Source organism: Equus quagga, chromosome 17 (assembly GCF_021613505.1).
Source record: "Equus quagga isolate Etosha38 chromosome 17, UCLA_HA_Equagga_1.0, whole genome shotgun sequence".
NCBI classification, from domain to species: Eukaryota; Metazoa; Chordata; class Mammalia; order Perissodactyla; family Equidae; genus Equus; species Equus quagga.
Window position 1 is genome coordinate 44107429 of NC_060283.1, and position 9161 is coordinate 44116589.

Genomic DNA, 9161 nt, shown 5'->3' on the forward strand with positions numbered 1-9161 from the left:
TTCACCATATTTGGCTCTCAAAGCTTTTTGGCTGTCTCTAAAGATCAAATGTGCCCTCAAAGGGCCTAGGCTGGCTGCTCTAGAGACCTTTCAAAAGAAGATGCCCAAGGCTGAGAAGGCCATTGCAAAAAACGAGTGGGAACTTGAGAAGGCATTCCAAAAATGCTTCAAACGATGGCTGCATGATCGGGATAAGTATGTGGACCCCAAGGTGGCTGCAATGAAGGGCAGTTCTCATTGATGGATGCCTGTTAAAAATCCATGTCATTTACTCAGTAGCTGAACTTTGTGTAAACACACACACACACACACACACACACCCTTGTACAAAGATAAACAGATGTGAACTTCAGACTTTCCCTTTACATTTTTCCTGGCCTCTACTGCCTGTTTATTTAGCCTTCTGTTCCCATCTCCTCCATGTCAGCGTCACCTCCCACTTCCCACTTGCTTTCACTTGTTCATAGACTCCTAAGTTGATGGCACCAGTAGGTAGCATTAGTGGCTGAGACAGGTGTTGATCAGGATTTATGATAAAGAGCTTTTATTTCCTGCTCTTTGAACATGCGTGCTTGCGGAAAATTACAGGGATGGTTTCAGAGTGTCCCAAAGGAATACATTTCAGCATCTGGTGAAATCATATTTTTCTTTCTCCTCATAGGGCCCTCAATCTCTGCCCTACTGCTTCTGTGCAGGTTGGCACATGTGATGACAAAACTGGATACAGTTTGGGGCCCGCCTGGTGGCATAATGGTGAAGTTCGCATGCTCCACTTCAGTGGCCTGGGGTTTGCAGGTTCGGATCCCTGGCATGGACCTATGCCTTGCTCATCAAGCCACGCTGTGGTGGCGTCCCGTATACAAAATAGAGGAAGATGGGCATAGATGCTGGCTCAGGGACAATCTTGAGGAGGATTGGCAATGGATGTTAGCTCAAGGCCAAAACTGGATACAGTTTGTTCCTGTGCTAAGCTGTCATTCAGCCATTCTGAATGAGAGCCAGATATAAAATGAAAGCATGAGTGTGACCTTCACTTTTTCCCCATTTTGTATTCATAAGTTTGTTTGTCTCAGCCCTTAGAATAAAGTAAGGCCTTTCTACCTAATTTTAAGCCCAGTAATTCAGAGCAGTGAAGCTGTGTTAAGCTGTATCTAGATATTCTGGTAGGAACATTCTGATAGATCACAATATGAGTTCAGGAGAAACTTGAAAGTAAAGAGACCTGGAGATGGTTCTCTGGGGTTTTTCAAAGAATGCATTTTCCTCTCACTTGCAAAGTAAACCCTGTTTCTCTGGCCATGAAATAGATGCCTGGAGTGCCTTTTTGTCTTGACATTGGTGTCTACGTGTCGAGTCTTTATCTGTAAGTGAAAAAATAGACTGTTGTTTAGGGGCGGAGTCAATATTTTAAAATAAACAGAAACCTACTCGTAAAACTAGACTCCTCATTTGGTAAGTTTCAACTTACCTGAAAGCCATTATGTAAATAGTGGATACTGACTGATCCTGGCCATCCCCTGCTTTCAAGAGGAGAGAGAGAGAAAAAACTATATTGGTCAACATTTACTGTGTGCATTTCAGAATCCGTCGCTATCCTTGTAGCTGATGTGGATTATTACTGTTGTACTTCGATCACATCACAAAGCATGTCTTTGTTGTCCCTACACTTAGATAAAAATGTCTTGACCTGACATTCAAGGTTGTTCACCAGCTACCCCAGCCTACATTTCTAGACTTAACTCCTTCTACGCCTTTTCAGATACCACGTGCTCCAGCAAACCACCTTCTTCACTCGGCCAGTCCATGCCTGTGCTCTCATGCCCCTGGGCCTTGTTTTGTCATGTGCTCTCAATGAGGAGTGTGCTTTGTCCCTATCATTCAGTTCATATTTATTGAGTCCTTGCTATGTGCCAGCCCTTGTGCTAAGCTCTGGAGACACAACACTGAAGCAACATAGATACAGTCCCTGTTCCCACATCCCCAAACTATTCCTTTTCTTCCAAACCAAGCCAGGTGTGTCAGCAAGGTACTTCCCTCATACTCTTAGCTAGAAAGTTTCTTGCCCTCCTCTGGGCATCTAGAGCTTCTTTCCTGGGCTTCTATCATGGAATTCACCCCTTTTTTACTTTGTATTCTATCTATGAACAGAGCTTAGTTTCCTTTCTAGAATTTCTAGAAAGCAGAGCCTGTAGCAGAATTCAACTTTGTGTCCTCCATGGTACTTAATGCAACCATTTACTCACTCAACACGTTTTTATTGATGGCTCCGTGCCACATACTGTTCAGGGCGTTCTATAAATATTGATATTTATAGATAACTTTGAATACATGAAAAATATAGACCTCAGAAGGACTGTCTAGTGTAATACTTGAGAGCAAAAGAGGTTTTATGAGGTTGAAAGGTGTTCCCTCTCTGGAGGGGAATGAATAATGCTCCCTGAGGTCGGCCTTCTTGAATTACATGGAAGAAATGTTGTGTTTCTGCCAGAGTAACTTATTTCTAGTAGATCTAAATCAGAATCCCTTTCTTTTTTTATTTAATGATTAACTAGGTCTGTTTCACTTGGATCTCCTTTTGCATCTAAAATTCTCACGGCAAACAATGTCACGTCAAAAACTGATTTCAGATTTTGTAATGTTAGGCCCTGCAACTTCACATTCTAAAATCTGCAGTTGACTTTTAACCAAAAGAAGGTTAAGCCTAACCTGACTGTAACCTGCTTACTATATTTTGTAGTAGTTTGACACAATAACTGTAATGTCCATTTTTGCTTTGATCTTAAGAACACGAAAGCATTTTGTATTTTCGTGCCGCTGAACCTCCGAAACCTCCAGATCATATCGATTTGTTTACTGGTGTAATATTGACTATTTCGAGTTTGTGATTGCTTTAGACTCTTGTGTTTTGAAAGAAAAAAAATTAAATACAGTTTGTTGATTTTATTTAAGCACACAGTACTGTTTGTGCTGTAACTTCAGTTTATCTGATAACTGCCCCCTTTTTAATGGAAAATCCTAATGAGCTGGCCCTGGTGGCCTAGTGGCTAAAGTTCGGCGCTCTCACTGCTTCAGCAGCCCAGGTTCGTTTCCCAGTTGTGGAACCATACCACCCGCCTGTCAGTTGCCATGCTGTGGCAGTGGCACATAGAAGAACTAGAAAGACTTACAACTAGAATATACAGCTATGCACTGGGGCTTTGGGGAGGAAAAAACAAAAGAGAGAAAGCTTGGCAGCAGATGCTAGCTCAGGGTGAATCTTTCCTGCAAAGCAAAACAAAACAAAACAAAATACTTCATATGTTTAAAAAAAGAATCCTAAAAAAGTGATGCATTTTAAGATGCTATGGTGACAAAGTTTTTCTTTTTCTTTTTCAGAATGAAGACCTAAATGACCTCAGCAAATCCTCCTTTAACTCATGGGTACCCAGACTCTAAATATGTCATGATTCACAACCAGGACCTCACATCTTCCTCCTCAGTAGATGGTACGATGCATCCATTTCAGTTTGTTTACTTTATAACAATCCTCAGGAGTTCGTTGACTGAACTGCACATTCTATATTGTGCCAAGCAAAAAAGCACTGTGACACCAGAACAATGAGTCTGCATAAACTTCATCTTCAACCTTAAGGACTTAGCTGGCCATGTGAGCTGTTGGGCCCACCACCATGCCACGAGAGAATGGGTTCACTCTCATTGCATTTACAAGATACGTTTATTTCATCTGCTGCTGAAACTGTGTACGACAAAGCATCATTGTAAATTATTTCATTCAAAACTGTTCACGTTGGGTGGAGAGAGTATTAAATATTTAACATAGGTTTTGATTTATATGTGTAATTTTTTTAATTAAAATGGAACATTTCTTACAGCACATCTTTTTTTTGGATGTGGAACTGAGGTATACAATGTTCTGTAAAGAGTGGAGCAGATGCTTAAAACAAGGCTAACAGGTACAGATAGGGTACGAACCTTGTTTTAAGATTGTAATTCAGAAAAATAATATAATAAGAATCCTAGTGCCATAGATGGTTCTCAATTGTATAGATTTATTTGCTGATACTATCTCTTGTAATATAGCCCTGATGTTGAGCTGAGATCCTTACAAGAATTCTTCTTAATTTTGTATTTTTCCTGTAAGGCAATAGGCCATATTAATTAAACTGAAGAAGGATATATTCTACTGGGTGTTTTCAAGTGTCAGCTTAAAATTGGCAATTGAATGGAAGCAAAATTGTAAGAAAAGGAGATCAAAGTCTTCCATTGTATATACTGTAAAGAGGAGGAGACATGGTGATTCCTTCAAATCAAAAGCTCTCTTTGGAATGAACAATGTGGGTGTTTGTAAATTCTGGAAATTTCTTTCTATTCATAATAAACTAGAGACTGTTGATCTTTTCTTCTCCCCCTCCCCCGACTTCTGTAAGCTTCCTGATCCATTACCACCATTTTTTTCTGTGCACACATTAGGTTATTTCATTTCCTGCATTGTCTCAAGAAAGATGCTAAGACAAGTGAGTACTTGTCTTTAATTTCTAACCAGAAATTAAAATTCCAGACAGTGTTTTTCATCATGACCAGGGCTACACGTCACTTTCCTTAAGACTCTTATCTCATGTTTTTGGAAAACTTCCGGTGTTAGAATATTAACCCAATGTGATTTGGTCCATTTGTCCTGGTGGGTACTGACCTATTAGTGACTCATTAATAAAACCCAGTGTACAGAGAGCACATCAAAGCATAATGACCTGTTATGGAAACATCTAGCCAGCAGTGAAAATGTTAATCCTTTTCTTGTTTGGACAGTACACACACGTTGGAATTTTTCCTTGTGAAAAAGAAATGGCAATGAACATACTTACAGATATTGCCTAGAGTTTTTCATCTTTTTACCAGGAAACTTCCTAAAGGTTAAGTGAATTAATGCCAATATCAGGCTCCCTCAGAGTCTGCATAAATTTGCTATCAGGAATTTCCAGCCCTACTGTTGAGAGGAGCAACATTTTATTTCCCTGAAGGGTTGAGCTCCCTGGGTGGTGGAGGAGTTTCAAGGAAAGGGGCCAGGGTTGGGGGACATCGCAGTGGCTGCTGCCCCTCATCAACTGTTCGGGGACCCCTGCTCTACTCAAAAGGGAGTGGAAATCAATGGAACCCCTCAACCTGCTGGGGCCTGTGCTACTGTTAATGCAACTGGGTGGCAAGTACCTCACAGACTGTTGTACGATGTTCATTGTTGCAGATCCTAACCATTTGCATGCTCATCAATTTCTAAGATAAATAGGTCTGTAGTCATAAGAGTCCATTGTTTTCAAGGCACTGGCTGAATTACATCATTTCCTACTAGGAGAGAACACTACCAATTTAAAAAATCTGATATGAAAGTTGTTTTTTTTACTCCTTCATAAAAAGGCTTTCTTGGTCAAATTCACTTTCATTTTTCAAGTATTCTGACTCACACTTTTGCTAGTGTAGAAAGAAAGCAAACTTCCTGCTCTCTTCCATTGAGGACATAAGTAAAGAGAAATGAATGAAAAAAGTCAGCCCCAACCATTTTCCTGTAAAACTGGTTATTATTTCTCAAGGAACGTAATCTTTGAATATGTATTACCAAGATACCTCTGCATGTGGAATTATCAACATATTTTGAGTGAGAACGGAGGTGACAGACTGGAAAAGCCATCGCTTGGTTTCTAGTTCTCTAATGTTTTGTTCAGTCCAATAACACAGGGAGAAATTCTTATTTAAGCTGCTTCTAGTGGTCCCTGAGCTGGGTTTGGTGGTGGTATCAAATTTTACTGATTTAAAACTGGAAGTTGCTGATATTTAAGGCAAAAACTCATGGTCTGGCTGCCTGAGGAGTTGACCTTGAGCAACATCAGCTGCTAAGTCCTCGTGTTCATTTCCTATTGAGGAGTGCTGGCTTTTATCCATTTCAAAGTATTTGTACCCGCCAAGGGCTTACATTAATGGGGCTTCTAGTGACCTCTGGTTAACCTGTAAGTTAGTGGTTTTTTCTTCATGAGACCAACCTTTCACAGTGTTCTTTCTTGGAGACTTAGGCAGAGTTTTAAAACTCTCCTTTGTGGAAAGAACAAATAGATTTCATTACTTTGATGATATCTTCATTCTGGGCAAAAAAAAAAAAGGTCCTAGAACCAGCTAGAAGTGAAGAGAATCCATTAATGATCAACCACCTGAGTCAATAATGACAATTCAGTACTGATGTTACCTTTGTGGCTATTTCTTGCTAACTTTCAAAGGTCAAGGACTCTCTTGACTAATCTAGGTTGACTGCAAAAATGGATTTACTAAAAATCATCTAGCCAGAAGTAGAGATTTTTAATTTTTCTTTCCTTGACTATTGTCTCCTAGTTGTCTTTTAAATTTGAAAAACTTAAAGTATTGAGACAATTTTACTCTACTGTAAGAAACACTAGTTTACAAAACTGAAGCCCCATTTTGTTCAATCTTGCATCCTGAGTGCTATATGCCAGGTAGTTGAAAACTTTAATTTTGTTTACTGCAGGTGGTTTAAAAACGGGGGGAGGTGAGCTCACTGTCCACTGACAAAAGAGCCGTGAAAAATGGGAGAGACGTGAAGGGCTCTGACTGCTTTGGGAGAGCTCGGTAGGTAGCCCATCACACAAGTTGGTGCGGAAACCAGAGACACTGGGAATCAAGACCTTGATTGGAGAGCGACAGGACCCTTTGGAAGGCATGCCAAGGAGAATGGATAGAAGCCAAATACGAAATTGCTTCTTTGCAATGACTTGACAGGGGAGTTAGTATTCCTGGGACGTTGTGTCTGTTCGTTGGAGGCAATGCTGCATTCATATAGGCTGCTGAAAAATTTGAGAGGAAGAAGCATGCACTTCTAGGGATGTTAGGAAATGTGACCTTGCCAATACTAAGAGAAAGACCTCCAGTCTGTGAACTTAGTTATGGAGAGCAAAAATAGCTTTCTTGCAGTCAGTGGAACATCAAAGGTTAAACACTGGTGCCTTTTGGTCATTTCCAAAGCCAAGCCAGAAAAGATCTTGGAGGTCCTTCCATAGCTCTGTAAATCAGTCTCCTGTGAGTGGATAGAGAAGGTGCAGGTCAGTTGGCATGATGGGTGGCCCCCACTGCTTGTAATGAGAGCATCACCTGAGGTGCTTGGAGGAGGTAGAATGATACTGAAAGTGTTTGACCCTATTCTTAAGTAATTTATCAGTAATAAAGAGCTTATAATTAGCTAATAAGATTAGAAAACGTGTGATGTAGCTGGAGAGTTGTCTTCCTTTCCTAGTTTGATGACTTGGTATTTGTGATATATACACCAAGAGAACTGGTGTTTTAGACTTCAGCTGGCCTTTAAATCTCTCTCTTTGCTTCTGTTGTTAATTTCCCCAGTGTTAACCAAAATACCACATGATAGGACAAATTCAGTGAACAGGACAACTTGTCTGTATTTGTATAGACATCTTTAGTGCTGTTTTTTTTCATTTTTCGAGCTTTGCTATTGGCTTAGGAATGTAGTTCCCAGAACAATTTTTCTTACAAGGTTCTTTCCTTACACCTCTTGGCTACAGGGTGGGCCAAATGAAATACATATATATTTTTTCCTTTAATGTATGTGCAGTTTGGTTTATCATCTTGAGATGGTGGTGCTGCTCATGGTGCTACTTCATCTGTGTACAAAAGGACCAATGCATGGTCTGTATTGCTACCAAAACATTTATTGTATATATGTGTATAACATATGTATTATGTATATATGTACTGGGTACCAGGCCAGGTATATATTTTTATTTAGAAGTGTTTCACTTTTCCAAGTTTTCTTTGTAGTGTTACGCTTATTTTCAGTTTTTTCTCCCCCCAATTCTGTCTGGTACTTAGAACTGTAGTGTCTTCATCGTTAATTAAAGAAAACTGTCTAAACGAATTCACGGATGTGAATGCTAGTGATCCTTAATGTTTTGATTATGGGACATGAAACAAACTGCCAATTAAAGTTTGCTGGGGCATTTGATTGAGAGCAGATTATACTGTTTAACATACTTTAATAAATAGTTTTGGAACAGATGGGTTTGCCTCACCCTGGCCCTCTTCAGTTGACTTTCAATGGCCAAGAGTATAAAGAAAAAGACGTCTGAAAAGATTTTTAAGCTGCTTTTGTCCTTGATGATGCAGTGGGAAGAGGAAGAGGGGGGGAGCAAAAACCCATCCTCCCCAGGCTGGAGAGATATGTGTTCTGTTATAGGCACTAGCGTAGCCTTGTCAACCTTCCTTGAGCACCTAGATCCCAGAAGAGCTGGTTCAAATGCACATTGCCTTTGAGGGGTCTGGGGATGGGGCCTGAGATGCCAGGGATGCTGATTTACTTTGTCAGGATGGAGCCTGGGCATCAGTTGTTGCTGCTGCTACAGCTGCTACTTTTTATGCTTTCCAGGAGATTCTAGTACATGGTCAGGGCTGAGAACCACTGCTCAGAAGTGTTGCCCAAACTTCTCTGATTACTAGAGTCACTTATTAGAAATGCTCATTCACTGAGACTGTCTAGGACCGTGTGTTTAAACAGATGACTCTTAGGGTTGGCAAGTTTGAGAAATTCTGATTTCTCTACAAGTGGAGCCTTTTGGATTATGTCACCAGTAGAAGCGATAGAACACCAATGATTTTTGAAAATAATAAACCATGTTGCAAATATAGAAACAACCTACTCCCCCTCACCCCTCCCAAATTGAGCCTTCTTGCTTAAACAATTTAAATAGATGATTGATGAGTCTTGTGTTGTTAGGGTGTACTCAAATTATTGAAAATTCTGGAAACAGGGTTGAGATTAATTTAAAAAAAAATTTTTTTTAATGAACATGATGCCCCCTAAGAGTAAAAAGACTGAGTTTTCTGTCTTTTCTCTCCTTATTTGGTGTACCAGCCTAGAGGGATCTTCCTTCTGCCAGGCATTGTAAATGATATTTTCATTGTTGAGAAGCAGCACACAACATGATTGAATAAATGCTTGAAGTCTTTACTTCATCTTCACTTTATATTATTTCCTCCATTTATTCTTAAAAAAACAAGAAAACTAATTTTTCCCTCCCAGTGGTATTGCAAAGCAAACATCATTCTAACTTCTATTGAAATTTCATGTAAACATCACTAATTAGGATTAATTTGAG

At 39.8% G+C, this 9161-nt stretch overlaps 1 protein-coding gene across 1 annotated transcript in view; it reads left to right on the forward strand.

The window, feature by feature from the left end:
- The window catches only part of IRS1 (insulin receptor substrate 1), a 57790-nt gene extending 53969 nt beyond the window's left edge, over positions 1-3821 (forward strand). Inside the window, exon 2 of the mRNA XM_046643387.1 lies at positions 3376-3821. The gene's annotated coding sequence lies outside the window, so the exon portion shown is untranslated. The remainder of the gene's footprint in view (positions 1-3375) is intronic.
- Positions 3822-9161: the final 5340 nt, after the last annotated feature.